Source organism: Terrapene carolina, unplaced genomic scaffold (assembly GCF_002925995.2).
Source record: "Terrapene carolina triunguis isolate 2854851 unplaced genomic scaffold, T_m_triunguis-2.0 Scaffold96, whole genome shotgun sequence".
NCBI lineage: Eukaryota > Metazoa > Chordata > Testudines > Emydidae > Terrapene > Terrapene triunguis.
Window position 1 is genome coordinate 70,225,083 of NW_020664447.1, and position 27,218 is coordinate 70,252,300.

General features: G+C 43.8%; 1 protein-coding gene across 2 annotated transcripts in view; it reads right to left on the reverse strand.

The window, feature by feature from the left end:
- FOXN3 (forkhead box N3) overlaps positions 1–27,218 on the reverse strand; it is a 311,867-nt gene that overhangs the window by 193,565 nt on the left and 91,084 nt on the right. Inside the window, exon 1 of one of the 2 annotated variants that reach the window (XM_024198711.2) lies at positions 19,001–19,080. The exons of the other annotated variant lie outside the window; for it this stretch is intronic. The gene's annotated coding sequence lies outside the window, so the exon portion shown is untranslated. Of the gene's footprint in view, positions 1–19,000; positions 19,081–27,218 lie in introns of those variants that run through there. 2 annotated transcript variants of the gene reach the window in all.

The window sequence follows — 27,218 nt, forward strand, 5'->3', positions numbered from 1 at the left end:
CATGACTGACACTAAATGAAGTGTGTGTTCACACGCCAAGTAAATGTTGATCATGTTGTAATTGTGATATTAACAACACTTTGCTCTTACCAGTAGCCTAGGCTAGCACATGACCGTTTCCCTATAACCAGTACTTAATTCTCTGTGTGGATGGGACTCACTAGCTATGCCTGCCTGCCTAAACAGATGGACAGTCTTTTTTCCCCTGAGCAAGATATCTGCCTCACATGCTACTATGGCTGCTCTGTGTGCATGTTTTCTGGATACTGCTTCCCGCTAAGGCACTATGGGATTGCTGGCCAGATTTTCCCAGAATGCACTGATACTAACATAGGGTGTGTGATAGGTGTAGACACACAGACACAGCAGATGCACGGTTGTATTTGAAAAAAGCTGCTATGTGGATACACTTTGTAATCTGGTAGGATGAGAACATCACAAACTGATTTAAGGTATCAGAGGGGTAGCCGTGTTAGTCTGGATCTGTAAAAAGCAACAAAGAGTCCTGTGGCACCTTAAAGACTAACAGATGTATTGGAGCAGACACATGCGTCTGACGAAATGGGTATTCACCCACAAAAGCTTATGCTCCGATACAAACTGATTTAAAAAAATCAAGTTGTGTTTAAGAGTCCTACCAAATACACTGTGGAAGGAGACCAAGGAAAAATTGGGGGGAGGGTGTGCAAAGGGAACCTGAAACTAGGGTGACCAGACAGCAAATGTGAAAAATCGGGACGGGGGTGGAGGGTAATAGGAGCCTATATAAGAAAAAGACTCAAAAATCGGGACTGTCCCTATAAAATCGGGACATCTGGTCACCCTACCTGAAACAGTAGCATCTGCAGTAGATTTCCCCCTTCTCCTTGGGTCCTCTGCAGGGCTATAGGGTGCTGAGGAGGCTGAACCAGAGAGCAGCTGCCATGCACAGCATGCTCTCAATAGATAAGGAAAAAGACTCTGTGGAATAAAAACACTGAATTTACTGACCAGAAGTAATTCCCACATCTCTACAGAAACTTCTCACAGAGCGTGAACCATGGTGGGGGAATTGAGACATCATGGCATGGGAGCTAGGCAGAGGGAAAGAGAAAGGGGTAGTTTCTGGTTTCCACATGGGTGGGGGTTTCTGCTCCTCCGTTGTGGTTGGGGATCCTCATGGTTGGGGTTGGATCCCTGCTTCATGCTGGGTCTGTTGGCACCGCCCCCACCTCTCTGGAAACAGACAGCCTCACCTAACAGATGGCATAATCTGGAAGATTTAGGGCTTCACTCTGACACACCACAGATGTTTGGTAGGAAAGTTTCCTTACCTACATGTTTCCCTCATCCAGAAAGGATGGTGATGGCCTTAATAAACAACTACTTTATGAAAAGCCCCAGTTCTGCAAACACTTATGCATGTGCAATAATGGTTACAGGATTGGAGCCTAAAATTCCTACCACTACACAACATTTTGAAACAAATTACGATATAGAAAAGTCAATTATGGTGGGTGGGTGTGTATGTGCATTTTAATGTATCTGCTTTATTTGCTCCACCCTTGCTTGTTAAACCACTTTCAGCATTTTTTTAAACGCAAACAAACAAAACAAAAGAGCTTTTGCTGGAAAAACTTCTTAATTCTGAAAGTTACTGGACCAGCACTGGGTAATAGAATGGGGATTTCAATAGAACACAAAAGCAAATCCAGACTTGAAAAGAGACAGGCTGTCCTACTACAAGCCAGTCAACTGCCAAACTGTCATTTTGCTGTGCCGCTGAACAGAAGGCCCATGTAATGACAACCACAAAACTCATTTATACTCTGAAAAGGTGACTAATGAGCTCATTCATGCTGCCTATAAATTATTCACTTACAACACTGACCCCACTCAAGACAAACAGCAAAGTAAACTTTAAACACTGGGATCCAAGGCCTTCTGAGGAGTCAGAGTTACTTCTGTCAAACGTTTCACAATAAAACAGAAACTACACTTGCTTCTGTTTCATTGTCAAATTCACTCTTCTATTTACACTTCTTTTTACTACTTTTAATCAATTTAAAGTAGATGCAGCTGTTACACATTTACTTCTCTGTTGCCCAGTTTTTCCATTAGTTATTACAGGCAATCAAAAAGCACTATAAATAGCTTTAAATTAGATTCTTCAGAAATTGAAGCCTGACCTTAAAATGCAATGCCGGTCTCTACAGTGCTAAGAACACAAGTGCACATGTGATTAACAAGTGCTATGTCCAAATGGAAACAAAATAACAATCATTTTCAGTTATTTTGGGGTTTGATTTATGTGCTTTAGTTTAGGGTAAAATATTTCTTCAGAACACTGTTAATCCAACCTGCCTCCTGAGATTTGTGATTATTTAAATTTCCATTAAAATTTATAATCTGTGACAACATGAAAATGGAGGCATTTTTAAAGATATATTTTGTTTTTTAGGCGCTGGAATACACAAAAACTTTTTTCCAAAAGTACCATATTAATGAAGATGACTTTCCTCATTCTGTTTAATGTGAAGTAAGAGAGTTTATAGTTTACCGTTATCATTGTAAATAATGTTTGCTGTGACAAAAGTCGTTGCTGTATGTAGCAGTTCACATCAATTGGGACTTTTGTCCGAGTAAAGACTGCAGACACTTTATGATTATCCAGATAAATTGCTCGCATATTTAGAAGTGCAGTTTAGTAAATTCTGATGTGAAGTAGCAATTCATACAAAGACTGAAGTTAAAATGACATTAAGGGTTCTGCTCTTTGAAACATGCCCAACCCCCGCTGAAATCAATTAGAGTTACACATGTCTGTACTGAAATACATGTCTGTACTTAATTCCAAGGGTGAGAAATGCCTAACCAGAAGTGAAAGCAAGGAAACTCATAGTTAAAAGTGAAATTGCTATTCTGAGCTAATTTAATACATTAGACACTGCAGGGTCTCCAAACAATGCCAGACCTTAAATAACACACGATACCTAGGCACAAGAAAAAGGGAGTTAAAGATGGAGTTTTACAACTTCAACTTTGAATTTCCTGCTGGCTTTTTCTCATTTTAAGTCAAATCCATACTGTTAGAATTGTATTTTTAATCACCCCTTTTCTTCCAAAACAAAAAATATTAATGAAATGGAACAAGAACCTTGCTGCTGTACTATTTAAAGGGAAAAGACTTTTCTACCTACCAACAGCAATTTGGATAGCCTTCATGTGTTTACATTCACATTTCCGAGTCTACAAGAAAAACATGCTTAGATCCTTGCTTGCACTGTTTGTGTTGCTTTGTAAAAAGGCAAGTGATTAAAAAAAAAAAGACAAAGCAGTGGAGTATTCTGCAACCACACAGCATGCAAGTCCTAACTTATCAGTAGCTCTCCACCTGATGAGATTCCTGAGCTTCTCCTAGCTGAAGGGTGTTGGCAAAAAGCTGCTTCGAAACAGTGTCACATGTCCTGCCCCAATAACCTGTCTGACAAGCAGAGTTCACTTCACAGTTCATTGGTGGGAAATGTGGGAGCTTCCCACATTAGTCTTTCCACACCCTGCTCCTGATTTTTCTAATGACAAGCCATTGTGATGTCAGTTTTGCCCCAGGACTTGGTCTGGTTTGCATAAAAACAACCTACAGTTGGCTGCAAAATCAGAAGAATAATGGGGGGGACAAACTGATATTAAAACTTTCTAACTACATGTAATTGCAAAAGAGGCACAAACTACAAAATCTTTCAACAATGATCAACAACTGAAAGATAGTCCATTGAATATTCAATACTGCTAACCTATCTTGGGGTTTTATAGCTAGGTAGACAATAATAATATTCATATTATTTTAAGAAATCAACAATCAAGACATTCACAAAGCAAACAACTTTTACATTCAACTTTCCCTGGGAAAACTCTGGTCCCCTAGAGCAGTGGTTCTCAAACTTGGGCTGCTGCTTGTTCAGGGAAAGCCCCTGGCAGGCTGGGCCAGTTTGTTTACCTGCCGCGTCCGCAGGTTAGGCTGATCGCGGCTCCCAATCACCGCTTCAGGCCAATGAGGGCTGCAGGAAGTGATGCGGGCTGAGGGACGTGCTGGCCACCCTTCCTGCAGCCCCCATTGGCCTGGAGCCGCGATCGGCAGAACCTGCGGACACGGCAGGTAAACAAACCGGCCCGGCCCGCCAGGGGCTTTCCCTGAACAAGCGGCGGCCCAAGTTTGAGAACCACTGCCCTAGAGTAATAATATCTATCTTTTTGTAAGAGATTATCTTCCCCACTCACCTCTTCATCAAGCACAGGTCCCAAACCTGTTACTCATGTACTTAACTTTGCACTCTATGAGTAGTCCCAGGGAAGTCAATTGTACTTAGGGTTGCCAGGCATCCGGTTTTCAACAGAAATGCCCGGTAGAAAAGGGACCCTGGTGGCTCCGGTCAGCACTGCTGCTAAAAGTCTGGTCAGCGGCACAGCAGGGCTAAGGCAGAGGCGGCCATGGGGGTTCCATGTGCTGCCCCCGCCCCAAGCGTCGGCTCCACAGCTCCCCTGGGCCAGGAACTATGGCCAATGGGAGCTGTGGGGGTGGCACCTGTGGGCACAGGCAGTGCACGGAGACCCCTGACTGCCCCTGTATCTTGGGGTCGCAGGGACATGCAGGCTGCTTCCGGGAGCCACCTGAGGTAAGCACCGCCTGGATCCCTCACCCCAACCCCCTGCCCTGAGCTCCCTTCCGCACCTAAATTCCTCCTCAGAGCCAGCACCCCCCACCCCCTCGCATACCCCACCCCCCTGCCCCAGCCCTGAGCTCCCTCCCGCACTCTGAACCCCTTGGCCCCACCCAGAGCCCCCTCCTGCACCCCTCGTCCCCGGCCCCACCCCCTCCCGCACCTCAACCCCCTGCCCCAGCCTGGCAAAAGTGAGTGAGGGTGGGCAGAGCGAGCGATGGAAGGGAGAGGGGATGGAGTGAGTGGGGGCCAGGGCCTTGGATTGGGGTGGGGCAGGCGGCGGGGCAAGGGTGTTTGGTTTTGTGCGATTAGAAAGTTGGCAACCCTAATGGGACTACACATAGTGCATAAAGGTAAGCACATGCATAAGTCTTAGCAAGATGAGGACCTTAGTCTATAGATTTTTCACTTTAATTTTTGGTAAAACTTTTGGCCTTGATCCTGCAAATATTTACACACTTCAGAAACTTCACCTATGTGTCAAGTATCAGGGGGTAGCCGTGTTAGTCTGTATCTACAAAAACAACAAGGAGTCTGGTGGCACCTTAAAGACTAACAGATTTATTTGGGCATAAGCTTTCGTGGGTAAAAACCTCACTTCTTCAGATGCATCACCTATGTGAGCACTCTCATGGAAGTCAATAGGACATTCACAGGGTGTAAAGTTAAGCACATGTATAAGTCTGTGTAGGATTGGGATCTTAGGTGCAGGGGCCCACGTAAGCAGATCAGCATCCATGTAAAGCTCCACTGAAGTTTGGGCTCCATAGTGGTGCAGAAGTTCTTTTCTCACAAATCAGCTTGTAGGATAAAGGAGTTAGGCCTTGATCTTGTGAAGGACATATGCCCATGCTTAACTTTATGCACAACGAGTAGTCCCCTACTGAGTTCCATAATATTTGCAATTGAAAGTTACATAGGGCAAGGGTTCAGAGTTGGCTCTCACATAAACTGATGTCCACTCCAGGTTACTGCAATGGAGTTACTCTGGATTTGCACCAGTGTTAAGGGAAACCAGCATCTGGCTCTTTGTCTTTTTTTTTTTTTTTTTTTTTTTTTTTTTTTCTTCTTCTTCTTCTTTCTGTAAAATGTTGTGTTCACCTATGGCACCATACCACTAAGGCTGATTAAATGGATCTCCCCTTATTGCAGTACAGACAGCTGAGCTAATGCATTTTAATCTCACACTTCAGTCTTTGCAGCAACCTTAGTGATTTAATTAAATAATAATAATACTAATAAAAACACATATCCATCAATGAGTGGCTGGTAATACATTTATTTGTATGCAGAGATTTTTTAAGTTAAGTTCTAAATACACTGAACTTTACAGCAACACTTGTAGCTACCATAACAACCACATCTTATATATACAACTCATATCCAATTCAGGGCAGAAGAGCAGTCCATTTTGTAGCAAAGACCAGTGCTGTTTTGTGGATCAGCTGGCAAGATGTTTTCTAAAGCAGCTCAGATCAGTCAACAACAATCTCCCCCTAGAGTCCAAGTACATCACCTCAAAAATATGTCTCAGCTCTTCTGGCACTGAGCCTGGGAACCCAAATCTGTCCCTGGTCCAGATCTTCCAGTTGGCAGCCCAACGAATTGCTGCCCTGCCACCAAGGTGGAAAGTCATTTTTCACTCATTATGTTATTTCAAAAATAGAGCACTTGCTTTATTTAAAAGAGAAAAAAAAAACCAATACATTGTGCTTTAGGAAATCTACAGCCCACAAAGCTCCTTTGCTTTATAAAGCCACACAGACAAGGGATCGAGTTAGAACAATGTGAATTAATATCCCAAGAAGTTTGAGCTGAAAAATAAACTCAGACTGAATATTCTATTGCTCTCAACCCATTGGGCCCATGCCAGTCAGGCTTGAACTATGCATCACTAATGCCCTTCCCTGTGATCTTTGCAGTGGCTTGGGGTGGATATCATCTAGATCTGCATCAGAGATTTCCCTCTATTTCATCTTGTGGAGTTTTTCTATGCATATTTTCCCTATAGTCTTCATGGGATTTACATCAGCTGTCACATAACAGAGCTAGCTGCACCTCGGTACCCTTCTGATCTCTCTAAATTCACCCTTCAGGTGTCAGTCCTCACGCCTTTATCTTAATCCATTGCAGGGTGGAATTATGCAATTCTTCCACTCTTACACCAGGCCTTCGGCTACAATATACCCTGTGAATTAATGCGCTTTCCCAGCAGGTCTTACTGCGGCTCTTCCCTTAAGGCGACTCTGACCAGAGGCGACTACAGTGACTCAACAGCCTTCTTAAACCAAAGTATTATTTAATTTAACAGCAGGAACAAAGCATTTAGAGAAAAAGGACTTTTAAAACAATAAACACTCTATACATGTGTATCTTACCTAAAGGTTCACCTGGACATATAATTAAGGCCAGCTGTAGGGCCTTAGCCAGCAATTGTGGCAGCTGGCCCCTCTCCCTCCAATTAGTCCCCAGATCCTCATGATAACCTAGGCAGACCTAACTTTTTCAGACACCCCAGGGGGCATCTGAATCTTAGTCTAGTTCCCCTAAACAACTCTTCCGAACAATTCCCATCTCTTTTGAGAGACAGACAGTCTCCTTTTTAACATGCTATAGTTGATCTCAGCCATGCACAGGCCTTTTTTCTGTAATGGCATTGTCCCTTAACAGCTCTCAAGCGTTTGCTGAGAAGTGGCTTATTGTGAGCCAGTTTTTTCCTTTTTTCTACAGCCCTCTAGTAATTAAACCAATATATTCATACAGTAAACATCCCCAAAACAGGTCAACCTCCAGTATTCCTCCAATATTTCAGAACAGCTGCAATTCTGTCACATGAACTATTTTGGATTTATAGATATTTATAGCCTGGCTTTGAGATCCTCAGATGGATGGGAAGCACAGCCAATGGGTTTCCAGATGGAATTAGGTTTCCAAGTATTGGTGCTGCTGTTCACTTCTGCAGGTGGTGGTGAAAGGATTTAGTTCCATTGACTTTTAACTGACTTTCAGTGGGGCTTGGGTGTTTCCAGAGCCCTTTGGTGCTTTTGAAAATGTCTCTCTAAAGCCCTAAATAATAATATCTAGCTCTTATATAGCACTGTACAACAGCAGATCTCAAAATGCTTTACAAAGAGATCAATGTCATTATCCCCCTTTTACAGATGTGAAAACTGAGGCACGGAGATGACGTGACGTGATGTGCCCAAGGCCACCCAGAAACCAATGGCAGACCCGGGTATAGAATGCATGTCTCCCAAGTCGCCGTCCAGAGCTCTAGCCACCCTGCCTCCTAGGAATAGCCTGACATCTTTCTACCTGAGGGATTGTTCTCCCCATGCCATATTGTATAGTTGTGATTAACAGAGATGCTTGAGGTGGAGCTGCCTCACTATAAATTGGAGACAGTTGCTGGCATGATGTTATCCTTAAGAGGTCCTCACCTTTGAACCTGCCCCTCCAGTTCTCCCAAAGCCTGGATTTGTTAACCTTCCTGGTGTGCTGCATCTTTTCCCCAGTTTTTGAGGAAGTGGTTGGCGGTGGATTGGAAGGGTTTTAGTTTAGTTGAATTCATCAATATATTATGAAGAAACAGTCCTTTCTATTGTGTTGCTAAGTGCATGATCTATTTTTCTGGTAGGGGATAACTGCCCAGAGGACTGGATGGGGCACCTAAAGAGGCCTTTAAATTTCCAAAGAAATGAAATACATTTAAAACCATAGCATGGAATATCCATTTCCTGGCAAAGGGAATGTCTGTCTATCCACCCACCCTTACAGATTTGCAAAGAGAGAGAACACTTCTAGGTACGCTACGGGAACTCATTTGCTAGATTAAAAACAAAAACAAAACAGTGCAAATTCACTAGTGGTGTAAATGGGTGTAACTACACAGACTTCAGTGTAGTTGCAACCATATACACTGTCAGGGTAACAATCACCTTCTACCTAAGCCTAGTGCAGAGGTGAATTTCACCTGGAGTGAATTTGGCCCAGGGGTACCATACATATTGTGATGAACAAGTTCATCATGATTGCTGTTGGTTACCTTATTTCCCAGGAAGCTCCCACGTGGCTCAGCAGCGGTGGCCTGAGGGAGAGAAGCAACAAGCACTGCCTGCAGCTCCATTGCCTGCTGCAGAAGGAGGTGGCTACTGGCAGAAAGCCAGACACTGTTAAAGGGAAGAGACTTTTCCTATTCTCCAGCAAGACTCTTTAGCAGTAGCAGCCACTAGCTCAGCCTCCAGCAATTTCCTACCCACTTCAGCACCACTTGCAGGTTTGCCAGATACTATTCAAACAGCAACAGAGGTGAAATCCTGCCCCAATGAAGTCAGTGAGAATTTTGCCATTGACTTCAGTGTGGACAAGATTGCATCCAAGTCTAGAGGCCAGAGTCTCCTGTCACTTACGCTGGCGTAAATCAGGCATAGCTCTATTCAAGTCAATGGACAGAGAAGAATCAGCCCCAGCAATACCTTTCTTAGAGAAGGGGACGAGGAGCCATGTTGCTTTACACAGAGTCCCGGCCCAAGCACTGGGATTCTGCCTTTGTCCCCAGATGTCACTCTGATGGCTCGAAAGTTGGGTTGTGATGTTATGGGGATAATCTCATTTAAATAGTTCTGTCCCTCTGCTGGGATTCTTCTGTTTTTTAACTATGTAACCCAATAGTAAAACAGCTTGGGATCCTATTTCCTATAGGTGTTATTTTGGTGCTTATTAGTGATCACCTTTGGTCTTCAGCACCTCCTTGCAGCAAAACCAGGCAACACAGAAAACCTGCCTCAGTTTCCCTCATGGAACTGAGGTTGTGGATTAGGCAGTTAGAACTCCCCTCCCTCAGACAGACATCTCCCCCAGTCCTCCTTATGCAACTGGGTTTGTATTTCAAACAATCCCTCTGACTCTACTTTAGGCAGGAGTCATCCAGCTCTCCCCCTTGGAGCTAGACTTGTAACTTAGGCAAGCTGTAGGGCCTTAGCCAGTTTCTCATTCAACTGGCCCCTTTTCCCTCCAATCAGTTCCCAGTTCCAGAGGGCTCAGCAGGCCAGCTTTCACCTGCTAATGGCTGCCCTGCTATGAGGGCGGAGGCAGCATATAAACTGGTCCCCTTTTCAAAACTCATCCCAATTTGCTGGGGAGAGATAAGCCCTGCCCACTCTGTAAGGTTCCTGATTCCGGACTCTTAAAGAAACAGTGATGGGATTTCCTCTCAACCACTACTTATTCCCAGGACCACTTCCTCTCTCCTAATTTCTTCTAGGTCTTTTTATAGCAGACCTGCCAAAACCTTAGAGGGCCATGCCACACGATAGCCCTGGGCTGACCCCTAGAAACCACAATCCTTAAGGGGACAGACCACCCCATCACAGCACTGAACCCAGCAAAATGTACATAGAGGTCAGTGATAACTGCATGCTGACCCATATTGCCTCATTGTTTTCTAATAATCCCCTATCTGTATCCATTTGTTGTCTCTTGTTTTATACTTTGATTGTAAGCTCTTTGGGGGCAAGGACCATCATTTTGTCCTGTGTTTGTACAGTGCCTAGCACAATGTGTCCTGGTCTATAGCTGGGACTCCTAGGCACTAGGTCAATGCAAATAAATAAGAAAATAACAACCTACTGGCTCCTATATGATATTGAGCACCAATGGGGGCGGGGGGAACCTCGGCCTTCTGCAGGTTCAGACAGGACACTCAGCACCACAAAGGATCAAGTCATTACCTAATACTTTGTTCACAGAAGGGCATTTCTTTGGTGCACCATCCCACACTCTTCACAATTGTCAACCCTCCTTCAAACCTAGTCTATCATGTGAAAAATCATTTAGATTTGGAAACTTCTCATTGTCATGTAGCTAAAACAAAGATGAATTGGGAATTCCTTTCAAGCATGCTAGTTTCTCAGTTAACTTAGTGGCATATCTGATTTCTTTGACAACAGTGTATTTTTATCCTTGTAACAAGCAAAAAGCAAATTCAACCCAGATTATTAAGTTTTCTTTGTCTCCTTCAAGCCAGCCAAGTTTTTGATTTCATTATTATTACACTGTCCTTTTTGCCCTGGGCTTCAGCACTCTACTTCTGAAGAGGGAGCCTCTGCCCAGGAACCTATGTTACAGAATATTACTCCTACCTACATAAATTGACCGAATATACAATAGGTCACCTTAAGGAGAAAGTTCAGGCCAACAGATTTCACATAAAAATCGGCAACTGGCAATAGCTATAGATTTCCATGCCTTCAACTCTCCCAGCATGTATGTCATATGCCCATGATGGTAACTCAAACCCTTATGGAAAAGTCCTGAATAACTGCATCAAAAATAATAACTTCTCCCTAGGTTTTGTAAGATTATCTTCTAGAATGTAATAGAAAATTATATCCCTGCATAGAATTCTATAAGTGGATAAAAAGCCCATTAAAAGACTTCATTCCCTACTCAGCTCTGATTAAAGTGACTTCAGTGCCGTAGCACCAGGGATTGTCCAAAATATTCACATGAGAAGCCAGGACTAGAACCTAGATTGTCTAACTCCCAATCCTCTGATTTAAGCCACTAGACCATGCTTCTTCAATAATGATATAAACATTATGTAAAGGAACTATGAGTTAGTGTCTCATGGATCTAGAAAACAATTTTTGAAGCATAGGGCAGGGGCTCATTCAAATGAATGTGCGTATGTAAGTATTTTAAATTCAGCGAGTTCAGTTTGACACGCCTGCTGAACTAACTTCTCATAAATCGTGTGATAATTACCTAAAAGTTATGAACACAATATATATTCTTTATAAGGGTATATACACTAGATTTCAATTACCTATTGTTTGCACCATTTGGGAATAGTTGTAGCTTATCATGTATAAACTGTGGAAATCTAGAAACAAAGGCATTAGAGCATATTTTTGCAGCACAGTCATGGGGACAGTAGGGGACTTTGGTAAATGACAGGCATGGGCAATCATCTAGACCAGTGGTTCTCAAACTAGGGCCGCCGCTTGTTCAGGGAAAACCCTTGGCGGGCCAGGCCGGTTTGTTTACCTGCCACGTCCGCAGGTTCGGCCGATCACGGCTCCCACTGGCTGCAGTTCGCCGCTCCAGGCCAATGGGGGCTGCAGGAAGGGTGGACAGCACATCCCTTGGCCCGCACCGTTTCCTGCAGCCCCCATTGGTCTGGAGCGGTGAACCACGGCCAGTGGGAGCCACGATCGGCCGAATCTGCGGACGCAGCAGGTAAACAAACTGGCCCGGTCCACCAGGGGCTTTCCCTGAACAAGCGGCAGCCCTAGTTTGAGAACCACTGATCTAGACGACCTCTATGAAAAGCGTCATAGAATTTTTAATATCCATTCCAAGCAGACAGGACCTCGATGTTTAGTGTTTCAGCTTGAAGACTGGGAAAATGATCCTGCTAGGAGTTCAATATGAGGGTCCAAGGATCCTCGGTAATTTCCAAACTGGCACAAATCCCACATCCCTTATTCATGGAAATCCCCCATTTACTTTGGTGGGAATTTTGCCAGAGTAAAGAATGTGAAATTTGGCTTCTAGTATTAGCCCTCTAATCCTCCTTTCTATTTACACATTAACTGTGATCTCTTTGAGGTCCATCTTGCAGTTCCTACTCACTGAGGGCTCCCCACTGACATTAATAGAGAGTTTTGCTTGCATAAGCACTGCAGATTTGGACCTTAAATGCAAACCAATTAAAATGGTAAGGCAGCGTTGAGAATGATGCAAGAAGAGCATCTTTCAAAACAACCCTGACAAATTAGAGAATTGATCTGAATTCAACAAGATGAAATTCAGTAAAGACAAGTGCAGAGTACTACACTTAAGAAGGAAAAATCAAATGCACAACTACAAAATGGGGAATAACTGGCTAGGTGGTAGTATTGCTGAAAAGGATCTGGGGCTTATAGTGGATCACATATTGAATATGAGTCAACAATGTGAAGCAGATGCAAAAAATGCTAATATCATTCTGGGGAGTATTAACAGGAGTGTCATATGTAAGACACAGGAGGTAATTGTCTCGCTCTACTTGGCACTAGTGAGGCCTCAGCTGGGTTACTGTGTCCACTTTTGGCTGCCACACTTTAAGAAAGCTGTGGATAAATTGCAGATAGTCCAGAGGATAAAACATTTAGAAAACTTGACATATGAGGAAAGGTTTTAAAAACTGGGCACGTTTAGTCTTCAGAAAAGAAGATGAGGTGAGACATGATAACATTTCAAATATGTTCCGGGATGTTATAAAGAGGACAATGTCAATTGTGCTCCATGTCCACTGAGGGTGGAACAAGAAGTAATGGGCTTACTCTGCAGCAAGGGAGATTGAAGTTAGATATTAGGAAAAACTCTCAACTATAACAGTAGCTAAGCTCTGCAATAGGCTTCCAAGTGAAGTTGGGGAATCCTCATCATTGGAGGTTTTTAAGAACAGGTTGGACAAATCCTGTGAGAGACAATCTAGGTTTTCTTGGTCCTTTCTCAGCACAGGGGGCTGGACTTGCAGACTTCTGGAGGTCCCAATTAGCTCTACATTTCTATGATTTTATGAACTGCAGTGTACTGTACTTGTTATAATTAAGTTTGGATTATAAGCTCCTTGGGCAGAGAGGTCTTCATATTTCTCTGTAAAGCATCATTCATGTTTATAGGTTGGGTTAGTTCTCATGTTGTTGTTTGGACAGCATATCCAATGTACACATTAGGCAACTCCATTTTGTTCTTAGCCAAATTTGGCATGTTATGGGGAGGATGCCAGTGGTAGGATGTGAGGAACAGCTGTGTGTTGATGCCATCTACCCATTGTATTTTAGGACTTCCAGGGGGTCTTTTCTGTCCAGCTTTCATTGGAACAAAGTCAAAAATGATTCTCATAGGGAAGGTGGTAGGTATTTGGAGCAGATGACCATACCACTATAGAGAGTGTTGAGCAAGTGCTTGAGGAGCAGAACATGTTTAGTTTGAAAACGGATCTCTTCATTCAACTTGAATTCATATCATTTGATGTTTTCAATCATTCAGAGATGCTTCATCTGAATGGTGCCCGACTTCTTTTCAATGCTGACAGTGAGAGGCCACTTTTAAGTCTCATAGGTCACCAAAACGTTATATATCCTCAGCTTTGTCTCTCTGCTTATCCAGGTGTCCAGGATCATCTTCTGCAGTTGGGTGCTTGGGATACAAAAAAGGAAGGAGTGGGACTCCTCTTTAAATGTCATATCCACAAATCAATCTTATCATCTCAACCAATTTCCCGTTGCCTACTTAAAGCCCAGTTGTAGCATAAACGTGGAAGATGAACAACTATTCTTTGCTATGCTCCAAGCAGTGAAGATTCTGATGAAGACAAGACAAAGTTCTACAATCAACTGAACTCTTTTTATTCAACTACACCTCTACCCCGATATAACGCTGTCCTCGGGAGCCAAAAAATCTTACCGCGTTATATTGAACTTGCTTTGATCCACCGGAGTGCGCAGCCCCGCCCCCCTGGAGCGCTGCTTTACCGCGTTATATCCGAATTCCTGTTATATCGGGTCGCGTTATATCGGGGTAGAGGTGTATCTCTAATCACAACATTGTCACTCTGCTCAGTAATTTTAATGCTACTCTTGATAATTTAAGTGGAGCACGGAAAAACCTTATTGGACCTATGACCTCAAATACCTTAAAAAGCAATGGTAAACACCTTTCACTGTTGTGTTTTTCTCATGATCCTGTCATTACAAACACCTGATTTCATGGGAATTGAATTCACCAATTTACTTGGTCGCATGAAAATGCCCAAACAAAGATGAATGATTACATTATAATCTCTCATTATTGGAAATCATCCATCAGCAATTGTAGAATTTATCAGTCTGCCAAGCTCAGTAACACCGACCACAAATTAAGCTATGTCTACACTGCACTACAGTGTGGACTATGGGGGTGTGAATGGCAGAGTGCACCAAGGTGCTGCTATCTCACTGCCCCACATGGATGCTGCTGGCATGAACTTAAAGGTGCCTAGTTCACATTAACATAGTCCTGTTTGAAAGAAAACTATAGTAATGTGAAGTAGCTACAGAGATGTAAAGAAGCTTAAGGGAAATAAGGTGGCAGGAATCTGTGGAATTGCTGTGGAACTATTAAAAAAGTACTGGACCACCTATTCTTTTGTGGCTGCAGATTCTGATCAATATCATCTGGAGAACAGAGGTGGACCTGTGTGACTGGCAAAACGGCATTGTTTTACCACTAGGGAAATATAAAGGCAGCAAATGGGACTATTGAAATTACTCCTTTACCTCGATATAACACTGTCTTCGAGAGCCAAAAAATCTTACCGCGTTATAGGTGAAACCGCGTTATATCGAACTTGCTTTGATCCACCGGAGTGCGCAGCCCCGCCCCCCCGGAGCGCTGCTTTACCGCGTTATATCCGAATTCGTGTTATATCGGGTCGCGTTATATCGGGATAGAGGTGTATTGTGACATTATTTTTCTATCTGTCCTAGGGAAAGATTTTGCTTCTGTCTTGCTGACCCAAGCCCCTGATATCTAAGGAGCAAGAGAAGACTACAACAAGCTGGCTTCACTCCCAGCCGTTCCATGACAGAGCAAATTGTCACAGTGCATCAGTTTATTGAGAAGGCACAAGACTTCAAGCACCCTGTTCATATTACATTTATGGATATCAAGGTCAGGTTTGACTCTGTTGACAGGGAATCACTTTGGCTGATCTTGAAACTCGCAGGCTTCCCTGACAAGCTCTGTAAAATGTTCCATCTCCTATCTGATGATTCCTCAAGCTGCATCCTTGTAAATGGAAAAAGAACCGCCTTCTTAAGAATTAGGTTGGGCATTCGGTGCCATTCCAGAACTCTTCAGTCCCATCATAGACTACGTGCTTGAGCAGATACTAAGTAAATGCATTTTAGGTATATGCCTTGGTGACAAGCATCTCACCTACATCAATTTTGCCAATGGCATAGCACTACTTGTCAAATCAACGGATGAGCTAGTTGTAGCATTTAAAGCTCTGAAAATCTCAGCAGCAAAATTCAGCCTGAAAATTAATTGGGGGAAAAACAAATTCTTCTAATCAGCAATTCTGAACGTGTTGTGGGCTCTAGCATTTCAGTGGGTAACCACTTTGTCGAGATTTTCAGTGATTTCACCTCCTTCAGCTCTATTGTTGATAACATGGGTGGCATCAAGAAAGAACTTGAAGCCTGCACTACAAAAGTGTCATCAGTAATGGGGCACCTCATCAAGAATGTTTTTTGCAAACTGAACAGAACATTTATAGTGCTACATAAATAATAAAATGATAATAACTGATTATTAATAGAATGGCTTCAGTTTCCTGATGAGCATCCCTTAACTTTCAAAAGCCATAAACATTCCCCTTCTTCTAAACAAACTCTTAATATCTTAAGAGGAAATTCACTCTCCCATTCCCTCTCAGTAGTGGTGCTAGCCCAGTTGGGGCCCTAAGCAGGAATATTTCCCCCCCCCCCCAACACATAATAAAAAGAAAATGTGGGGGAGGGAGTGAGCTGCTCAGGGCCCTAAGCAATTGCTTAGGGCTTGTCTTCACTACCGATGCAGTGGGCATTGATTTAGTGGGTCTAGTGAAGACCCGATAAGTCAATGGCAGCATGCTCTCCCATCAATTTCAGTACTCCATCTCTCCTAGAGGTGGAAGCTATGTCAATGGGAGAGTGTCTCCCACAGACACAGCGCAGCATAGACACCGCCGTAAGTCGGTCTAAGCTACTTTGACTTAAGTTACATATCTTACGTAACTTAACTAGCATAACTTAGATCGATTTACCTCGTTAGTGTAGACCAGGCCTTAATCTGCTTATGCCTAGCTCCAGCTCTGCTTCCTCTTACTATAACATTACCATTTCCAGCATAGTCTTGGAGGTATTCCAGTTAAAAATAAATATTGATTTTACAAAACAAACAACTAAAAAAGACAAAATTGGGCTAAAAAATCTGATCCACTTTATTCCCTGTAGCTATTTACAAAGGCCTAATGCATCCATAGTAAGGAGTTTTGAACACCCCACAATAAAAAATGATGCAAGGCAAAAATAAAATTATTCAGTAAGGACCAAGAATGTTCCAAGAAGTGTTTCACATTTCCAGAGTGTCTTTACAAAACAATCAGGAGGGGTGGGGGGAAACCTATTTTAAATGCTATGAAAAATGTCAGTATTTTGGTAACCCTTGGACAACTGCAGGCAAGGGGTCTGATTCTGACCCTACTTACCCCTTCTTTACATCAATTTTACTGCTCTCACTTCTGATCTACACCAGTTTAAGTGAGATCAGAATCAAGCCCCCTGTAAACTGCACTGTAGATTATACTCTTCTGGAAACGCTCCCTCCCACCCCCACAAGCATCTTTCTCACTTGTCCTTATCTGCTGAACTCACAACACCGAGTGCCAGGTCTATTTCCCTGACCCCACTTTCTAGTTACTGACCCTTTCCACATAACAAACAGCACAACCCCGTTCTCTCTGCTGATCGCTCTTGCAAACTCCCTGGCAAAAAATCTTGACCTTCCCACCTGCTTAATTTTCCCAGAAACCTCCACCACACATCACAATCAGTGTTTCAGCTGCCTAACTTTACTGCTACTCTTCTCACCAACAATGAACTCAGTCACCCTCCTACATGCCAAGTTCTCCTATAACCCCTCCAGAAAGTAATCCTGACAACCCTTTTAGGGTGACCAGATAGCAAATGGGAAAAATCGGGATGGCCTGTATAGGTGCCTGTATAAGAAAAAGCCCTGAATATCATAACTGTTCCTATACAATCGGAACAGCTGGTCACCCTAACCCCTTTCCACAATCCCTGAGCTCCCCTGCCAGCCCTCCTGCTGCTCCACAGATAAGCATCCTAGTGCCCCTCCTTGCTGCTAAATTGCACAGGTGCCAGCCACCTGGAAATTATATATACCCTTCTAGGGCTTAAAATCCAGTTTTGGTTTCAAGATAATTATTAAGTCAACTGGGTCTTTTGAATAAAATTCTGTTTCCATGTGAAAAAAAATACATTGAATTTGTTTAGGAAAGTTCTTCATGGTATTTCTAGTGCTAATTAATACCACCTCTTAAAAATCCCCATGGTCCTCTTTAGAGACAAGTATTACAAAAAACGACTTTCTTAATGAAGATAGAGTTACTGAGTCCAGAAATGTTAAATGACTAATCAGTATGTCTGTGAGACTCAGAAATTGGCTTTATTTAAGCTAATGTAAAAATGCAGGTTAATTTGTACCAAAAATTATATATCAACAATTCAAATGAACTCGTGTGCCCTAGGCCTGGTCTATACCTAAAATTAGATCAATCTAGTTACATCACTCAGGCCTGTGAAAAATTTCTTGCTCTGTGCGATGTAGATAGAGCAACCTAACCCGCATTGTAGATGCAGCAAGGCTGAATTCTTCAATCAACCTAGCTACTGCCTCTCAGAGAGGTGGATTAACTACAATCAGTGGTTCTCAAACTGTGGGCTGGGACCCCAAAGCGGGTCACAACCCCTTTTTAATGGGGTCGCCAGGGCTGGCGTTAGACTTGCTGGAGCCCGGGGCCCAAGCCCAACCCCAAGCCCCACTGCCCAGCCAAAGCTAAAGCCAAAGCCCAAGGTCTATAACCCTGGCTGGCAGGGCTCAGGTTACAGGCCCCAAGCTGGGGCTGAAGCCCTTGGGCTTTGGCTTTGGCTTTGGCCCCCTTGCCTGTGGCGGTAGGGCTCAGGTTCAGGCTCTGGCCCTCCCACCTGGAGCTGCAGGACTCAGGCGGGCTCAGGCTTCAGTCCCCCCTCATGGGGTCATGTAGTAATTTTTGTTGTCAGAAGGGGGTCACGTTGCAAGGAAGTTTGAGACCCTCTGAATTACATCAATGAAAAAATCCCTTCTGCCAATGTAGAAAGCATCTGCACTACAGTGGCATGGCCACAGCACCGTAACTGTGCTGCTGTAGTGTAGATATCCCCATAGTAACTTATCTAGAACTGACCTGTTCATATGCAGTGTATACACACACACACACACACACACACACACACACACACACACACACTATAGGCCATGGAGTTATATAGATTTACACCTTCTTGGGATCTGATCCTGTGGCTGTTAAGCATAACAGTGGTAATTGTTTTGTACATTGTACTTCACATATGAGAGAAAATTGTCCAGGAAAAAAATCAGACATACAACTCCACCACAACTACCTACCCCTGCATGCAAATGAAACAAGAACTAGTAGCACTTTTAACCTGTTTCTTTATCCTTTTCGCAGATGTAGAGTTTCCCAAAAAGACTTGAGTCGCTGGGCTGATGCTGCCCATCTCCTGTTCAACTGTATGCATTCAAGCCCACCAGAGAGCTGCTTGTGAACTCGAGGCTGGAGGAACACAATTACTTTAAAGTGATGCAAGCCATTTACTATAATGCTACCAATTGCACTAAACGAGGTCAGCTGGGCTAATGAAAGGAAAAGCGGTCGTTCTAACGACAAACATTCTGGGCCCAAACCTAAGGTGCTTTATGCAGGTATGCAACAGCCAAAAACATTTTAAATGACTAGACAGGAGGAAAATAACCGAAGACTGCACCCTTACGTACACCATAAATGAGATTGCCACAGCTCACCACAGGTGGAGGCAATATGGGCATACAAGGGGCAAGGCCAATGGTAAACACTAAGCACGGATCCACACAGCCACAAACCTGTGAGAGGGGAGGCATCAGACCATACCTACTTCTCTCCTATGTGATCAGTAGTAACTGGATGCAGCCTGGCTGTGTGGCAGCCCCAGGCCTTGCTTCTAGTAGTTTGTGAACAAAGTTCTTGTAGGTTTCCCCACATTGTGTACACTATATGCTAGATTGGAGGTATCTCTTTTGGGTATCTCTTTACCTCATCCTCACCTCACTAACCCAGGAATGGGATTCATTCCTACAACCAAACCTTGTTTGCTTGTACTAATGTCTGGAAGACCCATCGCACATTACTGACTTTTATGAATTAGTAAGCACCCAATCTTATGAGGTGCTGAGTACCCTCCATTCCCAGCAGCTTCCATGGAGTTGAGGGAACTTAGCTTCTTGCAGGATGAGGGGCTAAGCAAATGAGCATGACGAAAGCATAGATAATGCATCTCACGGTGCACTTTGTTAATTTATTTAACAAGTGCAGTTTAGCTTTAATTATTTATGATAATACTTCATACTAAACTAGTAAACATAGCATAATATATTCTGTAAAAGTAATAAAGTCTTAGCTATATGAGACTGCATTATGGCTCGTTGCTCTTAAATCTTTGCTTAGAAGGGGAGCGCACCATCAGTTTGTATATGAATTATGAGGTGTGTGGGTTAGTGAAAACGAGCGAGATACTATTTTTGACTTTCTGTTGGTTTTTTTTCATTGTTCTCTCTCTCCCTGCTATGGGTCCCTCCCTCCTACCACTGCTCCCATTTAAGACCCAATTATTTTCCCATTGAAGTCAAATGCAAAGTCAAATTCCATTGACTTCAATGGGAGAAGGTTGAAACCTTATTGTTTTGTTTACATACTTGATCAAATACCACACAGGTATAGTGGACCAAATTCAGAGACAAGCCTATATTGTGACTCACAGGCCAAGGAGCCAGAAGATAGGCATGGAGCAAGAAAAGCAACTAACAAGAGCGTATACATTAAAATAGCCCATCTCCTTCCTTAACACATGCATTCTTACATCTTCTGATTTCCCAGTGTGGAAGTTACATCACCTTAGAATCCCATATTGATAAGTGGGTGTAGGGGAGTTTGATTCAGTCTCAGTTAGTGCAAGGGGGCCTAGTTCTCCTCTCACATCAGTGTCAATCATGAGTATTTATTATTATTACTATTGTTGCTCCAACATTATTATTATTATTAGCGTCACAGTTGTGCTTGGGCTCTACTGACATTGCACAAATACAGAGTAACAGAAGCACTGTACAGAGTAATAGCGAGTCCACGCCCTAAAGAGCTCACAATCTAACTAGACAAAGTAAATCCAGGGTAGAGAACAGGGGTATAATTTATAAGCAGAGTGACGGTTTGTAAACACCATCTTAGTGCCAACATTTTTTTTAATTCTTTGGTTGGAGTTTTGTTCTGAAGCAATTAGCTAGCAGGAAAGACAGAAGGGCCATAGCCAGGAAGGTCTGAGGAGGGTTGGGTAAAGGATAGCAGGAAGAAAAGTGAGGAGCCTGGAGGGCAGGCGGAGTGAGACTGAGATGAAGAAATTGTGAGGGATGGGGCCACAGCAAACAGCCAACCAGCATAAACGGGAAACTGTCCAGAGTCAAATCTGTACCAAAGCAATCTGGTAACATCATCAGTGTCTGACAGTCTCTAGCGCAGCATCTGCAGTGGCTGCTCCTTGTATTTGCTTCTGCTGGCTAGCTTCTCTAGTATTTCCTTTGAAATCAGTGGAGTTTCATCAGTGTGAAACTGGGGTGAGAGGAGACTCAGGCAAGGGAGCCCACTGTCTATATCACCTCTGAATTTAGCCCAGTATCTGTATCTTTAAGTATCAAGTTAAAAGCCTTTCCATAGAACAGATTAGAAATTAGCTCATATGCAAGGGATAGTTGAGTCAGAGCATTAAGCTATTAATCATTAATTGCTTTTCAATTTCTCCTTCAATAAGTCAATTTCCCCAACTAGCCTCTTTCTTATTCACTGGTCCCCACTAGTATCCTACATCTATAAAACAGCTGCTTGTAACCACCCAGATGTTAGGAACTGGAAAAGCTGGCCTTTCTGCACTGAAATTTGGCAAGGAAATACTAGTTAGGAGGATGTGTGACCATACTTGTTTCTGTGTCTCAGATACACTACTCTGGGCCGATGTCATCCTCCCTGCGTTACAATAGCTTGAGTATATCTACCCTGCAAGCTTTCTGCATGTCGAGCTTTGCATTTTTGCCCAATCCTCCCTGTAACCCACACTGAAAACCCTCCGATATGCGTCATGGGGAAAATTCTACCTGAGCTGGCATACTTGACTGGGTAGTATGGGGCTGTTGCCTGATTGAATATTGATTATATTGTACTGATTACTTAAGAATTTCCAATTAACAAATGAAACCTTGCGGTTTGACAGGTTCCAGTTCCAAGACCAGGCCCACAGTTATTTGTACTATGATTAAATTGGCTGCAACAGTCACATGTAGGCCAACAGATTTTTTTGCTATTTTAATATTTTTATTAGCAGAGTTATTAACACACTAAAAGTTCCCAACCAAACAAAAATGTAGCAGTAATGCAATATCAGTTTTACAGCCCACGCCATATGATATGCATACTCACACAATCCTTATGGAGACCCAGGAGTAGTGAGACAGGTGATAGGCTTCCAGGGGCCTATCCTCTCTCTGGCATACCAACCAATACAATTATTAAGTTCTCATCAGCCTACCTTGTGGTCCAGCCTATTATTGCATTTGATGGCTGCCCTGAATATTCATAAGAGGGTTCAGCCTCTTTACCCAATTGACTTCCTCACCCTTATAATATTGGGGAGTCTTAATTCTATAGGTTAGTATACTAATTATATCAACTTATTAGCATATACATCAACTGGTTACTATAACAATTCTTTGGCTAAGTATTTGCTGATGTTCCTATCCCAGAATTTCAGCAGAATTATTTATTGCAAAATTTATGTCGTATGCCATTTTTTGACTTAGGGTCACTGCTAATTAACTTACTTATGCTAAGCTAAACAATTTACTTATGCCACAGTTCATAGGCTTCATATCTTTATACTAACTGCTTACTCTACTATCTTACATGTTTAGGCTGGTAGGCTTCTTGAATTTCTACCTTATATCTTATCTTAATGCTTTTAAGCTAGCTTTGGACTTACAGTGTAACCCATAAGATAATGGATGGGCTACACGGCAGAGCGCATGTTGAGCTGTGACCCACCTCCGACCTGCCCATTTTGCAGGGTGTTGGCAGCAAAGTCACAAGTAAGTGACCTTGAGCCAAGATAGTCCTCTATTTCCTTTCCCACAGTTCCCTAAACTTGTATCTGCCTGCCCTTTTACTGCTCATGTCCCACTAGCCCCCTAAGCAACAGAAGCTACAGGGCAGTTCAGAGACCCTAGCTCAGCGTTTAACCCCTCATTTTCCATGTGGTCAGCTCCAGTTACTGCATGGCCAGCTCTGCCACAGAGCCAGATGCCCACCATCCAGCGAGCTGCTATCTGGTGAGAGGATTACACCTGAGGTTCTAGTTAACCTTTGCTGTGAGTACTCCAGGAATCATGATTTCACCCAGAGTTCCAGGAACAAACCCCTCTAGGAGGCCATCTTGAAGAGGCTGGTGGAGGTGTGCAGGCAGCAGACTGAGATGCAGTGCAGCTGTAGAAAATGGCAAAAGATGGGAATGGCTGATCTGGGAATGCGCCCTAGATGTTCCAGGAGACAGGGTAGAAAAAGAAGCATCAGGCCCCCCTGCTTCTTTCCCCAGCCACCCAGGGCTCTTCAGGCTGGGCAGGGAGACTTGCAGATCCCCAGGGACACAGGATCAGGCTCCTGGAAGACCTAATTGCCTTTCACAGCACCCTGCCACTGACAAGCTGAGCCAGGCCAGGGGACCAAGAGCCAGGCCAGGAGAAATGGACCCAACTTCTGCGAGCTGGAGCCTCCCACTCCCCATCTGCCTTTGACCCAGGCTGGACAGGAGCTGGACAATAAAAAGGGATTGGGCCCTTTGGAGCCAATCCCTGCTTCACTGACAGCCGCCCATAGGTCTCCAAGCCAGGCAGGGGCTCCAGGAGCTGCCTGGGGAAGTGGAATTGAGCTCCTGGAAGTCAGAAGCACCTTCCACACCATGTGAGGAACTCAACCAGATACTTGCCTACACCCTGAGTACAAAGACCATTGTCACACATGACATAATTGTAATCCCAGCCTGAGGTGTGGCCTCTGCCTGTTCCTAATTCCTTTATCTTGGCATCTGGTGCCTCCCCCCAAGGGGGGGCCCTCCTAGTGCATGGAACATAAGAGATGCTGTCCCTTGGGAACATGTTTACTAACAAATAATACTTTAGGAGAGTCGTCCAATACATAAGGAATAAGATAATTATCTTAATCCCTAAAGTATCAATACAACAACGGGGGAACTTTATTAGGTACTGGGAACAAAGGAGAAGGGATAAGGAAAGAACAGGAATAACTTGAATAATAAAATAGCAACAATACTTTAAATCCTCCCCCCCTCAATATTTACAAATGGGCCCAAACTATCCAGCTCCCTCTGGGGGCAGATAGTGAGTTGGGAATCAGTTCTTTGATGGGTGATGCAGAACTGTAATCACTGGCCAGCTTAAAACAAACAGCAAAACAAACAAACATGGGATTTCTTACGAGGTTTTCACGCCTAGAAGGGTAGTACTGTCTTGAGGCTGGCTCCTTGGTCTGGAGTCCAACAGAAAGTTAAGCTGGCTGTTGGCAGCCTGACCTGGAATTGCTCCTCAGCCTTCAGGGTTGCTGGTCTCTGTTGGACCGATACTTTTCAATGACCCAATAACCGCCACCAGAGTTCAAAAGTTTCCCTTTGGGTAGGAATGGGAAGTTTAATGGGGACGTCCCATGCTGTGATGCTTCTCTCTCTGCTCCACTCCAACAATAGCTAGAACTGAAATTAAAATCAAACCCTTTGTCTCTAAGTTCTGGCTTATGATTTGTTCTGGAAGTTGCTTCCAGCTGGTTCTACCTCTGCCCTGGACTCTAGGTAATCTGAGAAATGGAGTCCTGAGGGCCTCTGTAGCCACTGTTGCTGTAGTTCAGGGGCAAGTCCCCTAGAGCCTTAGTGTAATATGTCAGGGATAACTTGCTCCAGAGAGGGATACATCATTTTGAATAAGGGTGGACTCGTGTACAGAAAGGAGGAAGAGGGGGCAGCGGTGGAAGAGACTGTGGCAGAGTCCTAGGAATGGGCAGGGGAGATGGGAGCCCAGGATCAGCCTGCACAGGCTGATACCCTGATGGATACACAGGGACAAATTTTCCAAGGACCTGTCCAGAGACGAAGCGATGGAATGGCTGTGACAGGGAGAGGTACAAGGCCCATTAAGTGCCACCCGCCATCTTTGTTCTGATCCTCTGGGAGACTGCACTTTTAAGACAGAATAATTTCTTGGTTATGTCCAATATTGCATGCTAGCAGGGTGGGCTTAGCTTTAGCTGAGGGTGGAAGCCATGACATTTTCATGGACTCCCTTCCCTATGCTTCTCTTTCACCCTTCCCCCGGCATCATGTGATCCAAGATGGATGCCAAGAGAGGGGAAAAAACCTTCAAATGCACCCCTAGTTGGTGGGACTTACACAGTGTCACTGAAATAAATCTGAGCCAGATAATTAAAGGGTCATAGCGCTGGCAAACATGAGTGTATATTTATAGAAATTTTGTTCTTTAGTATCTCGGTTACACCAATCTGATTATATAGATTTATACCTAGTCTTTTAAACCACTGTCCCAGTCAGCACAGGTTATAAGTCCCAGGGGCTGTAACAGGGGGCAAAGTTTGATCTGGTCCTTTGTTATTTGTCCCTCTTGCTCTGTTCATTCAGGACATGCAGTCCAGTCCAGGCAGGAGGGGCGCCATAAACAAGCTTTCTGCAGCTTTGCTTTGTATGCTGTTAACATTTGCCTTTATGTTCTTCCACTCCTGGAAGGTGATACTTGAACATTTGTCACATAGAGGTACTCCAGCTGGTTGGTCAGATTCCTTGGCAGGGTAAACTTGTTTCAACTGCCCTCGTAACTCACTAGACCACTTCACTCATGGATAAGCAGTTCCATCACCAGGCATGGAAAAATCCCCTTTGCATAGATGTCTGAGTTTCCGCCATTTGCCTAGAAAAGCACTTTTCCAATCTGGTACTTGAAAGGGGTGATGTCATCAAGGGCTTCTCCAGCCTGAAAGAATGTTAGGACCAACACTTACCCTGGTGCTTCATTAAAAAAGTCTATGGCAACAGCAGCTTCTGAACAGGACAATGAGTCAAAGAGTATAAAAAGCATTCTTAACTGACAAGAGTTTCAGTGTGGCCTTGCATGATGCAAATGCAAAGTGGGGAGATTCTTTTCGTTTTTCCCCCATGAAAAAAATTATATCGCCTTTCATTGTTTTGCTTGCCTTGGCAAGTACTTCAACCTCAGATGGGCCATCACTCCCACACAGGCGTAAGATGGACCCTACCATCCATCAGTGAGCAAAAAGGAAGCAGGTCAGGGCTGAGATGTTTGAGAACATGGTCTGAAGGACTGATGCTCACTTGCAGCATTAGAGGGAGAAGGAGGAGAGAGACAGGCTGAAGGGGCAGAGGCAGATTGAACAGTTCAAGGCAGAGGAGAGGAGAAATCGGGAGCAGGGCCAGATGGTGATGGAACTGCTGATGAGCATGTTGTCCACCAGGATGCAGCTGCCAGCAGTAGTGCCAGCTCTACAGCTGGCTCCAATGCCAGCAGCAGTAACAGCCCCTGTGCAGCCACCCATGCCTGTGGTATCATGTCCTGAAGACAGTGCACTCACTGGAAAATCATGGCATGCCTGACCCATGTAAAACTCTTTGGACTGTATACCCTGTGCACTACACCCCTGTGCAACTGCACTAGCCACACAACTTGTGCAGCAACGTGCCTCGCGGGCAAAACATTTTGTCAGGGGGAAGGAGAACAGGAGCAATAACTCTGTGCACCATTAAAAATGTCCTTTGTTGTTTTCAGTTCAGTGTTCATATAATTTCACTGGCTAGCGCCATATCTTACACACACACACTTGTGCTATACTTTCCTTCACTCTACATACATGTCCATTCCTGTCTGTGGGCAGGCAGCTGGTATGCCTGCAATACCTTGTTAGAGATTTTTCACTTTTGCTTTTTTTTTATTTAATAAAGTAGTTTGGTTGTACAACACAGTGCTGTGTGGATGCTAACAGAGGAGTGGAGAGAGAAGATGCTTAGTCTTTGACATTTAAAAAAGCTACAGCATTTCCTAAACTCGCAAAACCAGTCATGTGAAGCACAGTATTGATAAAAATTAGCAGTGATTGAATAAAACAGTTAAAACCATAACTGCATTATAGGCTCCATTAGAGCATTACATGCCCCCATTACTGGCATTGCTGGGCATTATCACAGGGCCCCTTTACAGCATCACATCTTCACATCCACATCCCATTGGCTGCAAGGATATGGGCACACAATGCATCTCTTATCTCCCTTGACTGCTTGCACCCAGCCCCAGTGTTGATCTGGTTGCCTGTACTGGGCCTGCAAACCAGCAGGGTCCTGAGACCACTCCATGTGGAAATACTCACCTTTGGCCTCACAGATATTGTGCAGGGCGCAGCAGGACTCAGCCATTCAGATGCATTGACCACACAGGCAACCAAAGGATTTTGTAGGCAGCACCATCTTACTTTCAGCCTGCCAAATG